The sequence below is a fragment of the Mustela putorius genome, unplaced genomic scaffold, assembly GCF_011764305.1.
Source record: "Mustela putorius furo isolate JIRA1106 unplaced genomic scaffold, ASM1176430v1.1 tig00003834_pilon_pilon_pilon, whole genome shotgun sequence".
Lineage (NCBI taxonomy): Eukaryota > Metazoa > Chordata > Mammalia > Carnivora > Mustelidae > Mustela > Mustela putorius.
Window position 1 is genome coordinate 22,155,619 of NW_025421987.1, and position 16,765 is coordinate 22,172,383.

Genomic DNA, 16,765 nt, shown 5'->3' on the forward strand with positions numbered 1-16,765 from the left:
TCATTCAAAGTTATTTTTCCTTATTGCTTTGTTTGTTTGTTTAGATGATCTGTCCATTGATGTAAAATGGGGTGTTAAAGTCCCTTACTATCATCCTATTATTATTATTATTATTGGTTAGTTCCTTTCTATTTGTATGAACTGTTTTATATATTTGGGTTCTCCTATGTTGGGTACATAAATATTTATAATTATTGTATCTTAATGTATTGTCCCCTTTATTATTATATATTGTCCTTCTTTGTCTCTTGTTATAGTCTTTGTTTTAATATTTATTTTGTCTAATGTAAGTATTGCTTCTCTGGCTTTTGACATCCATTTGATGATAGATATTTCTCTATCACCATACTTTCAATTTATAGGTGTCTAAAATGAGTCTCTTTTGGGCAGCACATAAATGGGTCTAGCAGAAGCTGCTGTTTCTTTAGGGGTGGAGATCCAGCTATCACTTGTTCTCCTGGCTTGCGCTGTCCTGAGTCAGCTGAACTTTAAAGCTCTAGGCTCCAAGTCCTACTGGTTTTAAAAACTCACAGAATTTAACCGCTCTGGTTTTTAAAGTCAAGTATTATGGGGGTTAGTCTTCTCTGTATAAGCTCCTTGATGCAAAGGATAATTTCTCTACCCTCTCCTCACACACATTTCCCTCCCTCCTGCAGTGAGCCTTCTACCTTTCTGGCTTTTCTAACTTTTCAGATGTAGCTTCTTCTCTATATTTAGTTGTGAAGTTTGTTCTGCCACTCTTCAGATCATTCTCTAGTTTATTCACTTGGATGTGAATGGTATCTACTGTCAATGTAGTCCATGGAGTGCTCCTAGTCCTCTACTCCACCTTCTTTCCCAGACCCAGTACCAGTTTTGATGAGATTTTGGTGCTGACATTTAAGTTGAGTGGTATTCTTCTTCCTCAGGTTAAATCAGTTCTCTTTTATTGTAGTGTCCTTCTCTGGCTTTGGTATCAACAAGGTAATGCTGACTTCATAAAATAAGTGTGGGATGTCCCTTCCTTTTTTTATTATACTATTCAAAAAAAATATATTAGTTTTTCTTTAAATGTTCAGTGGAATTTCTAGCATAGCCTTCTGGTTCTGGAACTTTTTTGGGGTGCTGTTGTGCCCATTATGAACTGCTTCTTTATTTGCTATGGTCCTGTGTGATACATAAATGCAAGTCCCATTGGTTATTAGAGCCACGCTCTCTAGGGTCCTCAGGCAGAAGCCATAAAAGCTGTAAACCACAAATATATGAAAGCTCTTCCAGGGAGTTATTAGTATCTTGGTGTGAAGCAGAGGGAGAAGCTACAGATGTCTACCATTTTTCCCAGTCTTGGGAAAATTATAGCCAGCCCCTAAATATGTGCTAAATTAGAAGTCTGGTCCTCAAACCATAGCTTATAAAGTATGTAGCTAGATTCCTTTCAGAGAAAAACTTAGAGATGGTCAGACGTTGCCTGTTCCCTATACATTGAGACCTGGGGGAGTAGCTGCTGCAAGTGCTCATGTGCTTGTTAGCAACTACTGTTTGTTTACTGTAATCATGTGGGTCTCCTGGATACAAACCTCATTGGTTTTCAGAGCTGGGTATATTGGGGGACACATCACTTAGGAGGAACTCTTAAAGGTTGGGGCACTGGATATATGATCCAAATGCTTTGCTGCTCAGGGACAAGCTGGGTGTTGGGGTTTCTCTCCCAATTGGATGTTACTGTGTCCAAGGTAATGTTTATGGTGGGAGTGCCTCAGATTTTCCTACCTACTTCAGTGTGACTATATTCCCACTTACCCACTGTGTAGGGGTTGTTCAACTCCTTTTGGATTTTCTTCAATGGTAATTGCTTCATATATAGCAATGTACATGCAATATACCTATGGTTGAAGGTGAGTTTGGGAGCCTCTTATATTGCTATCTTCATATATCCCCAACTATAATTTTGATTTTTAATTTAAATACAAGTGTGAGGGTCTTGTTTTCATCCTATTAAAATAACTAGCACTAAAGTTGGTCCTTTTTCATAAGCTACTAAAAAATTGGACAAAATATAAAACAAAACAAGTACTTTCCTGCATTGAACGATTAGGGACTCTAAGGGAAACATATGATGAGAGTCCTACATTTTCCCTCGCTGATTTCTGAGGTGATTTTCTAAGCAGTAATGTATTTAGGAAGTCCATACAAAGTACAGCAGTCTTGCTGAGTTGAGGAGTCAGAGATTAGAACACAGGAAGTCTTTTGGATGGAAATTGTGGACAGGAATATAAGTAGATTGGAAAAAATGGACTGCACAGAAAAAGAGCTCCAGAAATCTGCATGAAAGTATTATCTTTACTAGTATAGTCTGCTATAACAAAAATACCATAGATTGAGTGACTGGGACAATCGACCTTAATTTCTCACAGTAATGGAGGCTGAGAGGTCCAAGATTAAGGCATCAGACTATTTAGTCCCTCATAACAGTAACGTTCCTGATTGCAGACAGATGCCTTCTTGCTATATTCCCATAAGCTGGAAAGAAAGACCATCTCTCATGTTTCTTTTTTGGGGGATACTAACTTCATTCACAAGTGCTCTAACCTCATGACCTAATTACCTCCCAAAGGTCCAACCTCCAAGTACCATTACACTAGGAATAGGATAAGGCTTCAACATATGAATGAGACAGATATTGTCTGGAACAGGTATCTTTGAATCTATTGCTTGAATACTAATGCATTCATGCATAGGGTAAAGTGTTATATGAGGTCAGATGGCAAATGTCAGGAATACTATCAGGTAAACATTTGCAAAAGCTCACACAGTCTTGATGTCTTCATTGAATACTTGGGATTTTAGTAATAAAACAGGGCATTTCTTAGTAGTAAGGTTAACATAGTACTAGAATAATTTAGACACTATACTTAACAAATCCTACAAAGTCTTAACAAGATCAAATTGATTTATAAATAACGAAAATGTCTGACAAAACAAACATCAACAGTATTAAATAAAAGAAAACAAAATTCTGTTACATATTCACACTGTTGGTCTGCAATTAAAACAAACAAACAAATACTTTATGAAAAAATGGGAAACTGAATGACAGGAGAAAAATCAGTTCTTACAAACAGACACAGAAATGATAGATATGATGGACTGCAAACATGATTTTGAATCATCTATTATAAGTATGGTTAGCCTAAGGATGCCTGGGTGATTCAGCCCATTAAGTGATCAACTCTTGATTTCTGCTCAGGTCATAACATTGGGGTCGTGAGATTCAGCCCTGTATTGGACTCCATGCCTAGTTTGGGATTCTCTCTCTCCCTTTTTCCCATCCCTCATTGCTTGTGTGCATGCATTTGTGCTCTCTTTCTCTTTTGCTCTCTCAAAAAAAAATGTTATCAACTTGTTCAAATATTTAGAAAAACATAAACAATATGTGGACAGAAATAGAAGATATATAAAGGAAGCAAGGAAAATTCTTAAGCAGAAAACTATACTATAGGAAATCTGAAAGCTGCTGAATGAGAATAATAAGTGATTAGATCTGGTTGAAGAAAACACTAGTGAGTTTAATGACATGGTGATCAACAATATGCAGAAACTCAAAGAGAAAAATCTTGGCAAAGGAAAAAAAAGAACAGTATTTCAGTGAATTGTGAATCAATATAAAGCATCAATAAAATATATTTTATTGTGTTGACCTCGGGTCGTCTAAAAACACATTTAAGAAAATGATTAAAAATTTCCCAATTTGTAAAGGCATCAAAATTGGCAAAGAAGAAGACAAACTATCACTCTTCGCAGATATGATACTATATGTGGAAAACCCAAAAGATTCCATTCCAAATCTGCTAGAACTTGTACAGGAATTCAGTAAAGTGTCAGGATATAAAATCAATGCACAGAAATCAGTTGCATTTCTTTACACCAACAGCAAGACAGAAGAAAGAGAAATTAAGGAGTCAGTCCCATTTACAATTGCACCCAAAACCATAAGATACCTAGGAATAAACCTAACCAAAGAGGCAAAGCATCTATACTCAGAAAACTATAAAGTACTCATGAAAGAAATTGAGGAAGATACAAAGAAATGGAAAAATGTTCCATGCGCATGGATTGGAAGAACAAATATTGTGAAAATGTCTATGCTACCTAAAGAAATCTACATATTTAATGCAATCCCTGTCAAAATACCATATTTTTTTTTCAAAGAAATGGAGCATATAATCCTGAAATTTATATGGAACCAAAAAAGACCTCGAATAGCCAGAGAAATGTTGAAAAAGAAAGCCAAAGTTGGTGGCATCACAATTCCAGACTTCAAGCTCTATTACAAAGCTGTCATCATCAAGACAGTACGGTACTGGCACAAAAACAGACACATAGATCAGTGGAACAGAATAGAGAGCCCAGAAATAAATCCTTAACTCTATGGTCAACTAATCTTCGACAAAGCAGGAAAGAATGTCCAGTGGAAAAAAGACAGCCTCTCCAACAAATGGTGTTGGGAGAATTGGACAGCCACATGCAGAAAAATGAAATTGGACCGTTTCCTTACACCACACATGAAAATAGACTCAAAATGGATGAAGGACCTCAGTGTGAGAAAGGAATCCATCAAAATCCTTGAGGAGAACACAGGCAGCAACTTCTTCAACCTCAGCTGCAGCAACATTTTCCTAGGAATGTCACCAAAGAAAAGGGAAACAAGAGCAAAAATGAACTATTGGGGCTTCGTCAAGATCAAAAGCTTTTGCACAGCAAAGGAAACAGTCAACAAAACCTAAAAACAACCAACAGAATGGGAGAAGGTATTTGGAAATGACATACCCGATAAAGGGCTAGTATCCAAAATCTATAAAGACTTAGCAAACTCAACACCCAAAGAACAAATAATCCAATCAAGAAATGGGCAGAAGACATGAACAGACATTTCTGGAAAGAAAACATCCAGATGGCCAACAGACACATGAAAAACTCTTCTACATCACTCGGCATCAGGGAAATACAAATCAAAACCACAATGAGATACCACCTCACACCAGTCAGAATGGCTAAAATTAACAAGTCAGGAAATGACAGATGTTGGCTAGGATGTGGAGAAAGGGTAACTCTCCTACACTGTTGGTGGGAATGCTAGCTGGTGCAGCCACTCTGGAAAACAGCATGGAGGTTCCTCAAAAAGTTGAAAATAGAGCTACCCTATGACCCAGCAATTGCACTACTGGGTATTTACCTTAGAGATACAAACGTAGTGATCCAAAGGGGCACATGCACCCGAATGTTTATAGCAGCAATGTCCACAATAGCCAAACTATGGAAAGAACCTAGATGTCCATCAACAGATGAATGGATAAAGAAGAGGTGGTATATATACACAATGGAATACTATGCAGCCATCAAAAGAAATGAAATCTTGCCATTTGCAATGAATGTGGCTGGAACTAGAGGGTATTATGCTTAGCGAAATAAGTCAAGCAGAGAAAGACAACTATCATATGATCTCCTTGATATGAAGAAGTGGAGATACAACATGGAGGTTTTGGGGGGTAGGAAAAGAATAAATGAAACAAGATGGGCTTGGGAGGGAGACAAACCATAAGAGACTCTTAATGTCACAAAACAAATTAAGTGTGACCAGGGGGAGGGGGTAGGGAGAGGGTGATGGGGTTATGGACATTGGTGAGGGTATGTGCTATGGTGACTGCTGTGAATTGTGTAAACCTGGTGATTCACAGACCTGTACCCCTAGGGCTAATAATACATTATATGTTTATTAAAAAACATTTAAAAATTTCCAATTTGATAAAACTTATACAAATCTTAAACTCTTAGCAGGAAAATAACATATAAAATTGGATGGCACATAATAATTTAGTTTTTGGAAACAATAGAGAAATAAGTCACAAAGGCAGCTGATAGAAATATTACATAAAATAGAATAATAAAATGATTGGTATTCTTATCAGAAACAATGGAAGCCAAAAATATGAAAAAAGGAATTTAAGGTCTTAATGGAAAAAAAAAATGTCTTTATTAAGAATAAATATTTTAAAAATACATTAACCAATATCATTTGCAGAGGAATATGGAATATTCAATAGCTTAATACATTGTTGATGAGGGTGTAAAGTTGTATTGTCACTTATCAATAACTGAATTGTCTGAGATTCACTGTAACTTGCAAACTAACATTTTTTAAAGATTTATTTATTTATTTATTTGAGAGAAAGAGAGAGAGAGAATGTGAGAAAGAGAGAGAGAAAGAGAGCATGAGACGTGGGAGGGTTAGAGGGAGAAGCAGACTCCTCACTGAGCAGGGAGCCTGATGCGGAACTTGATCCAGGGACTCTGGGATCATGACTTGAGCTGAAGACAGTTGCTTAAGCAACTGAGCCACCCAGGTGCCCACAAACCAACATTATAATCTTTCACTATTTCCAGCATGCCAACAGAAAATGCAAGATTTCTGAGCCATATACAAATGACTTTATTACTCAGGGCACAGTAAGCAAATAGGCTTCATGTTTGCATGTTTCCTGTGTCTTCCAAGTCCTATAAAAGCAATGCAGAGTGATCCCAATACATGGGTCCAGTGGGTCACATCATAACTGAGAAATCACAAACTTCAGGACTTTAATTATTTTATAAAGTGCACTATACCTGTCTGACCTTTGCCTTTTAGGAAGACATTTTCACATTGGATACTAACTGAATCTGGAGGGAAAGTGAACTCTCTCTCTGTTCTCTCTCTCTTGATATATATCTGTGTGCATGTGTATGTGTGTGTATACACAGAAAAAAATGGAAAAATGGCTGAAACAAAGACTTTCAGGTCTTTGGAAAGAAATATAGAAATATAAGAAACCCATAAAGAATTATCCTGAATAGCACTCTGGAAACTAGTTGTCAGTTTCTTATAAATCTAAATTTATATCATATAAATAATAAATAAATACAAATATATATCTTATAAATCTAAATATATATATTTAGATTTATAAAATATATATATTATATATATTATAAATATATATATACATGCTCTGTGACCCAGAGATTCTAATTCTAGGCATTTCTTCAAAAGAAATGAATATATATATATATATATACATATATATGTATATATATATACACACATATATGTATATGAATATATATGTATATATATATTCATCAAGGCATGCACAAGAATGTTTATAGTAAAATGTATAAATAATATTTACAACTCAATAATAATTCAAACAACTCAAAAAGTGTGTAAAGGAATTAAAAATATGTGAAAGGCTAATAAGCAGATAAATCGATGCTCTAAATTGTTATCCATTAGGGGATTAAAAGTTAAAATCACTCTTTGTTTTGTTGACTGTTACTTTTGCTGTGAAGAAGCTTTTTGTCTTGATGAAATCCCAAAAGTTTATCTTTTCTTTTATTTATTTTCTTTTGGAGATGTGTCTTGAAAGAAATTGCTGCGTCCGATGTCAAAGAGGTTACTGCTTTCTTTTCCTCCAGGGTTTTGATAGATTTCTTGCCTCACATTCAGGTCTTTCATCCATTTTGAGTTTACTTTGTGTATGGTGTGAGAGAAAGGTTGAGTTTCATTCTTCTATACACAACTATCCAATTTTCCCAACACGATTGGAAAGACAAAAGATAAAAGATAAAGATAAAAAGATAAGATAAAAAAGACAGAAGAGACTGTCTTTTTTCCATTGGATATTATTTCCTGCTTTGTCAAAGATTATTTGACCATAGAGTCGAGGGTCCATATCTGGACTCTCTATTCTGTTCCATTGGTCTATGTGTCTTTTTTGTGCCAGTACTGTGCTGTCTTGGTGATCACAGCTTTGTAGTAAAGCTTGAAATCAGGTAATGTGATGCCCCAGCTTTGGTTTTTTTTTTTTTTTTTTCAACATTTCCTTAGGATTTGGGGTCTTTTCTGGTTCCAAACAAATTTTAAGATTGTTCTAGCACTTTGAAAAATGCTTGTGGAATTTTGATTGGAATGGCATTGGAAGTATAGATTGCTGTGGGCAGTATAGACATTTTAACAATGTTTATTCTTTCAATCCATGAGCATGGAAAGCTTTTCCATCTTTTTGTGTCTTCAATTTCTTTCATGAGTGTTCTGTAGTTCCTTGAGTACAGATCCTTTACCTCTTTGGTTAGGTTTTTCCAAGGTATCTTATGTTTCTTGGTGCTGTAGTAAATGGGATTGATTCTCCAATTTCCTTTTCTATATTTTCATTGAAAAATAGAGCTATGCTATGATCCTGCAATTGCACTACTGGATAGTTACCCCAACGATACAGATGTAGTGAAAAGAAGGGCCATATGTAACCCAATGTTCATAGCAGCAATGGCCACAGTCATCAAACTGTGGAAAGATCCAAGATGTCCTTCAAAAGATGAATGGATAAAGAAGATATGGTCCATATATACAATGGAATATTATGCCTCCATTGGAAAGGATGAATACCCAGGTTTTGCATCAGCATAGGCAGGACTGGTGGTGATTATGTTGAGTGAAATAAGTCAAGCACAGAGAGTTAATTATTATATTGAGAGACCCATGTAGAGCATCCTTCCCTCAGGTGAGACTTCCAACTGACCATCCGCATAAGGGTCATATTTATAGAGCAAATGATGGGGTTTGAAATTAAAGATTTATTTGTATACATGCAGTTTGGAGTGAGCTGCATTTCTATGTTATCATGTCTTTACAACTTCAAGGACCCTAGGGTAGGTGTGCTTTCCTCTCCTCCCAGATTCCACTGGAGGAGCAGGGGAGCTCAGCTTGGAGCCCTAGGGGATGTAACGAAAAATTTATAGCTCTAGGCATCCAGACCCGAAGGACCTAGAGGCCAGTTAATGTCAACTAACCAGGCTCCCAAGATTGCTTATGCAGCACAAGTTTCACAACATTCTTTAGCCGGCCTGTGTATGTGCAGGTCGGGGTGGTTGGTTATGCAGGAGAAATCACAGAAACCTCCATCCATACAATACACCACAAAACACAATAAAGTGCAGTAAAACAAGGTATACACATATATACATATAAAAGCTTATAAATATGCATATGTGCATATATAGGCATGTGTACATATTAAATTCTATTATTAATTCTATTATTCTAATGGAATAACTAAAATAGAAAATTTTAAAAATATTAAAAATACCAAGTGTTTGTATAATGGTAAGCAACTATAATTCACATGCATTTGCAACATATATGAATGATTTGGTTTCTTCCAGAAATAGTTTTATTTCTTTGTTGCACACTGCTGCATCATACTCAGATTGAAGGCAGGAAAAAAGAAAAACAAAACAAAACAATAAGACAATGCATATTTTTTTTCTTAACCATGAAAAACCCTAGAAAAATTATTATACTTTATTATTCAGAACTCTGTCACATGACCTACTCCTATCAGTCAGAAATTTGAAGAACTGCTATTTTACTACTATAGTGGAGGAAAAAAATTAAGTTTGGGAATTGGTGGTGAAGCATCAAAATAGTGAGGGTGTGAGGAAAATATTTTTTGCATCCAATAGCATAGAGAACATCATGCAATATTTGTTTCCAGAAAATTAAATAAAGTTATCACAGTTCCTAAGAGAAATCCCTCCAGTTAGATGAAATATATATTTATGTATACATTAGAAAATGTTTGCTATGCATTATTTCTTTTTGATCTTTTCACAGAATAAAAGACAATCCAGATTTCTATTCATGATACTGTTGACAAGTTCTTAATGCAGAGTTTATTTAAAAATAGCCATAAATATAATAGTTCTACAAATATATTTCAACTTTAACCATGTTAAATGAACCATTTTACATTCCTAGAACTCATAGGGTTTTGAACTACATGTGGTAAGAGAAAAATGAATTATATATAACAAAAACACAAATAATGTTCTGACCACCTACCAGTCAGAACTTTTTATAGAACATATAATTTTAAAATCACTTTTAGAAGTTGTTATAATAAGTTTATATAATAATTTATAAACACATTTACATAGTTTCAACATAAAGCAAAGTAGACTGTTCCTATGAAATTTTAAAAATGATTAACTTGACTATGTAGTGTCTGGTCATTTTTCTAATTATGCCATTTGTTTTCATAGCCATCAGTCCCCCACCTAAGAGGAAAGCGCCCTTAAAAACATTTTAAACAACCCCCCTGCACCAAAGGAGCCTTCCACGCTTTCCCATGTGGTAAGTAGATGACAGAAAATGATTGAGTGGCAGGCACATGGAGGGTTAATCGGATTAAAACAGCCAGCCAACAAGCCCATTAAAAACCTGCAGATTTAGAAATTCTGGTCACAACCCTCTCAGGTTTCCTACCTCATCAGGAATTTTGTACTATTGCTCAATAAACTTCGCTTTGCTGCTCACCACTCTTCCTCTGGTCTACCTCTTCATTCTTCAAAGCAGTGAGACCAAGACCTGTGGGCACTGAAAGAGAACAATCTGAAGGAAATAATATATTCTATTGTTTGTCTTATCCAGTTAGGTTGTTTTTCCTACTCAGCAGAGAAATAGTCGTTTTTCTTTCAATTTATAGCATAAATGTGGAATTACCTGCTCTTTTCAAAAGATACATTTTCCCCCCTTTTAAACATTGTTATCATAGTGTCTCAATTTTCTTTCCTTCATTCTTTACATTTATCAATCCTAGCTAGCTGAATAAATTGATTTCAAAAATTGCTTTTTCTGGAGAATCTTTCTTTACAACGTAAAGAAAGTAACCTAGAATTTGTGCCCCTCTAATAGGCCCTGTAATGCCTGCATTGATCCCCTTCTCTTGTTTTATTATGCTACTTATTCTGAACTTTCTCAGCCATAATGTCTTCGTAGTCATATACACTTTCCTTATTTGTTTCCCTAGCACCTAATACAGTGCTTAAAATACCATACCAATACAATATGTGTTGAATAAATGGCCATATCTGCATCTATGAATTTAATAAATTTAATCACAATTGCTGGTACTTTACTACCCCTTGCACATTATTTTTTCTAAGATTTTATTTATTTATTTGATAGAGATCACAAGTAGGCAGAGAGGCAGGCAGAGAGGGAGAGGGGGGAGCAGGCTCCCAGCCGAGCAGAGAGCCCAACATGGGGCTCGATCCCAGGACCCTGGGATCATGACCTGAGCCAAGGCAGAAGTTTTAACCCACTGAGCCACCCAGGCGCCCCTATATTATTTTTTGATTAAACACCTGACCCATGACTCTGTTTAAAACTTGATAAAATCATGATGAAAATCTGAGAAGGAATTCTATTATAGGGCTAAATATTATTAAACTATTGATACTCTTATCACTCCAGAGATTAGAAAGAAAGCTGTCCACTTAGATAAATTTTTTAGACTGTCAAATTGAAAATATAAGAAACTAAACATGCATTCCAACTGATTCTTTTGTGGTTTTTTTTATCACAATAGTCAAGAATACTTAAACAATCTTACAAAGTTGTATCATAAAAAGGCTTGAGTAGCACAGGGACAGGAACAATGGGCAGAAAAAGCTGTATTTTTGCTGTATGAAGCTGGTGGTTATATGCTTAGTGCTCAAGGGGGAGGGCTCATGCAAAGAGTATTAGATCATAAATGTTTTCTTCAATTTTCTACTCATGCAAATATTTTCACAAGATTTCTCTGGTGCCTATCATTTAGCTTATTATTTTATTATTTTTTTTATGTTCAGTTAGCCAGCATATAGTAAGTACATTATTAGTTTTTGATGTAGTGTTCAATGATTCATTAGTTATATATAACACCCAGTGCCTATTACAACATGTCCCCCCCCTTAAGTTTAATATTAACTATCAGTGAGATGTAGAAGCTGTCATGAGAACCTTTAAGAATGTAGCAACCAGTACATATTTGATCCTTATCAGAACTATGAAGGCTATAGGTCAACCTTCTGGGTTAAAGGTTAATACTTCCTGTTTCTATCCCTTATCAATTCCATAGGGTTCAAGTCAAAAGTCAGTCATGGCACTTTATTTAGAAAAACATTCAGTGGTCTCATGGTTAATCTCATGTGTCAACTTGACCAAGCTAAGGAATGCCCAGATCCTTGTAAAACACTCCTTCTGGGTGTGTCTGTCAGGGTGTTTCCAGGAGAGATTAGTATTTTAATCATTAAAGAAGATCATTCTCAACAGGTGAGTAGGCATTATCTAATCTGTTGAAGGCCTAAATATCACAGAAGGTAGAGGAAGGGTGAATTCCCTGTCTTTACTTGAGGATATCCATCTTCTCCTGCTCTCACATATTGGAATGGTTGGTTCTGTGGCTCTAGGATTTATCCCAGTATTACCAACTTTCCTAGTTATCAGGCCTTTGGAATTAGAACTAATATAACATTGGCTTTCCTGGGCCCTCAGCTTATATATGGCAGTTTGTGGGACTTATGCTTCATAACTGTGTGAGCCAATCCCCCATAATAAATCTCCATTTACCATCTATCTATCATCTATCTATCTCCTATTGGTTCTGTTTTTGTGGATGCCCTTAGCTTTTTAACATAACAATGCCCAAATATTTCTTGCCATATTTGTCCTTATTCTCTAGCTTTTCCTCAGTTCTAATTTTATTACTGCATTAGGATCTTCACAAATGCTTTCCCAGCCTGTCTAGTTGTTTCCAGTTCCAAAGTCAATTTGTAATGTTTTGGTTTAAAATCATAACTATGTTATATTATTCTGATTTTTCTTGAATTATGTATTTATTTATGTATAATAATCTCAGAATATATATATATATATGTATAAAATCTCAGAGGAGATTATATATATGTATCTATATACATGGATAAAATCACGAGTATTATACTGTCCTGATGGCTCTTGAATTACATATTTATTTATAATAATCTTAGAGAAATATATATATGTGTGTGTGTATATATATATATATATATATATATATATATATATCTTCCTTCTTAAGGATATTCTGATCTTTCTTGAATTATGTCATAAATATCACATTTATGTCTTAAAGATTAAGAATATTTTTATGTATTTTTATGGTGAGGAAAAGATAGAAGTCTTTTCCTACACTAGAAGAGAAGTATAAAACACATGGTAGAAAAAAAACAACCCATAACTAGCTTGAATGAACTGTCTTGTATTTATTATTCTACATCAGTCTCATTCTTCATGAAATCAAGATAGAAGATCAGAAGATTAATATAGGAGATTAAGATAGCATCAACATTTCATTAAAAAAAATGATCTTAATTTGTGTTTTTTTTTTTATCTTCCCTCTTCCATTTGTTCACTTTATTTTCTGCTCTTATACCATGTTAAAATATGGTAATTATGCTCAGTAGAGGAGAGAATATACAAGCATAATTTTTTTTCAAAACTCTTGGAAATAAGCAAAAAAGATTAATGATAACTGGCTTCAAGTTAAGTGAAAGACCATATTTATATATTCTCTCTCTTCACACACACACACACACACACACACACACATACATGCACATAGATGTCTATACATACACAGGTATACCTCAGAGATATTATGGGTTTGCTTCTCGATCACTATAATAAAATGTTGCAATAAAGTGAGTCAAATAATTTATTATTGGTTTCTTAGTGCTTTAAAAGGTATGTTTACACTATACTATAATCTCAATAGAATTATATTTTAAAAGCTATATATATTACATATATATATATATATATATACACCTTAATTAAAAATACTTTATTGCTAAAGAATGCTAACCATCATCTGAGATTCCCACAAGTCAATCTTTTTGTTGTTTTAATGTTGATGGTTGCTGATTAATAAAAGGTTGCTGTGGCTGAGAGTTGGGGTGGCTGTGGCAATTTATTAAAATGAGACCATGTTTGCTGCATCAATTCCTTTCATGAATGATTTCTCTGTACCATGAAATGCTGTTTAATAGCATTTTACCCACAGTAGAACTTCTTTCAAAATTGATGTAAATTCTCTCAAACCCTACCACTGCTTTATCAACTAAGTTTATAGAATATTCTAAACCATTTGTTGTCATTTCAATAATCTTTATGTCATCTTTACCAAGGGTATATTCTCAAGAAACCACTTCCTTTGATCATCCATATAAAGCAATTTCTCATCTGTTACAGTTTTGTCATTAGATCGCAGCAATTCAGTCACATCATTACAATCTATTGCTAATTCTTGCTCCCTTGGCTAATTCCACCACATCTGCAGTTAGAACACACACATTTGTCAGTTAAGTTTGTTGTCTTGTGGAGGCATCATTTCTCGTGCCCTCAAAATAATCACAATGGTAACATCAATGATGACTGGCCAAGACCACCATAAAAAATAGTGAAAAGGTTGAAATATTGCAATAATTACCAAAATGTTACATAGGGACACAAAATGAGCAAATGTTAGAAAATGGTGCCTACACAGTTGCTTGTTGAAGGGTTGCCACAAGACTTCAACTTGTAAAAAGCACAGTATCATGTGATCTGAAGAAAAGATTCACAGAAGCCATACTCTCCATTTTGAAGGGTGGAAAAAAAAAAAAACTGTATTGATATTCTGAAAATCTAATAGAAACAAAAAGAAGAGAAGGGAAATCTAGACAAGGATGAAGGCAAAGTAATCAGTAAAGGAGAATAAGACAAAGTTACATCAAATTGGGTACTTATCATATCCAACCTCATTAACTGGGGAAGCCCTGCAGAGAGAGCCAGACTGGAGTTCTGATTGAGAGCTCCATGTAGAGCATCCTTCCCTCAGGTGAGACTTCCAACTGACCATCCGCATAAGGGTCATATTTATAGAGCAAATGATGGGGTTTGAAATTAAAGATTTATTTGTATACATGCAGTTTGGAGTGAGCTGCATTTCTATGTTATCATGTCTTTACAACTTCAAGGACCCTAGGGTAGGTGTGCTTTCCTCTCCTCCCAGATTCCACTGGAGGAGCAGGGGAGCTCAGCTTGGAGCCCTAGGGGATGTAACGAAAAATTTATAGCCAATTCTGACCTAGAGGCCAGTTAATGTCAACTAACCAGGCTCCCAAGATTGCTTATGCAGCACAAGTTTCACAACATTCTTTAGCCGGCCTGTGTATGTGCAGGTCGGGGTGGTTGGTTATGCAGGAGAAATCACAGAAACCTCCATCCATACAATACACCACAAAACACAATAAAGTGCAGTAAAACAAGGTATACACATATATACATATAAAAACTTATAAATATGCATATGTGCGTATATAGGCATGTGTACATATTAAATTATGAATCTATCAGCTACACAACATCCATGTAGCTAGTATCCTGCTAATTATCACTCATTCATTTCACACTCATATCACTCATTCATTCACCTCTTGTCAATTTACACTTTGCAAATGGCAGTTGATTAGGAGAGAATGAAAATATCACATGCAATTAAATAGTTGGTTATTTTAGAAAATAAGGATTAATAGATGGGAAGGAGAACTCAGAAGTTTAAACAATGATTTGTATAAACGTGTCTTTAAGGTGTAAAATGAGCAGAGTAGACATAAAAGAAATGAAACGTGATATGTTTTAAAACCCATTAGGGTGTAAGATCAAAAAGAAGTAATGAAGAAATTTGCCTATGGCAATATACATATTTTGTTTATATAAGAGATGAAATTGTGATACTTACATGTCCACAATAAGTAATAATGTAGAATTACTTAAATTTTGGATACAATTGTTGTAAGAATAAACCAACTAACATCTATGAACTTTAAAAACATGAAGACATAATTTAATTGTGAATAGGGAAAATATATATTTGAGATGTTTATCTTCACAGAAGAAATTAAATTGGAAGCAGGAATTTAAAATGAAAATAAGTTAGTTTTGATCTTTATGTTAACAAGCACATGTCATAACTGTAATTGTACATTGATTTTTATATGCTAGTTTGAAAATATTATTAAATTATAGGAACATGTTTATAACCTTATTGAAGTTCAGGTCAATATTGTATTACAATTTGTACAATTCAGGAGAGAATTGTACCTCTTGTCTTACTCTGCTATTTTATTTTCCAAATTTTCTTGGCAAATATTTGGAAGCACTAAAAGCCATTCTTCATTTCATAGCAGATTTTTGTAGCCTGATCATTAATCACATTATTTTTGCTATAAACATATTATGTCAGTTTCTTAGGTCTGTCCTCTCAAATAGCTGTCTGGGACAGAGAGGTCTCTGCGCTGAGGGGCAGAGAATCTTCCTCTCCCTACTGAATGTCAGATCCAGTGACGGCAGAAATTTGTCTGTTTTGTTCCAGTTTTAGTCTCAGAAACTAGAATATCTGGGAAATAATGGAAACTGGTTTAGTATTTGTTAACCAAACCAATTAATCAACAAATTAGTTAATCAAATTCATTATTCTCCATGTCTATTTATTTTTATATAAATCAATCTCTTTGACATCTTCCCATTTACAAAGGACTTGCAGATGTTCTCAGACTAATAGCTGCTTTGAATTATCATGAAATTTCAAACATTTGCAGTCTCATTTTGAAGTTAATTTGTATGACATTATCTTACATGAACGAATTTTAAAAAGTGTTTAAGAGACCAATGGAAAACAAAACCATTGTCATGATGGAGTTTGTTGGGATGAAAAGTTAAGTGACAGAGATGTGCCTTTGTATAAAGTGGGGAAGGACGGTTGAAAGAGAACTGCTGAGAGGCTGTTTCTTTGGTGAATATTTTTGTGCTGTAAGAACTTTTGCTTCCATATATAGACCTGTACCTGAATAC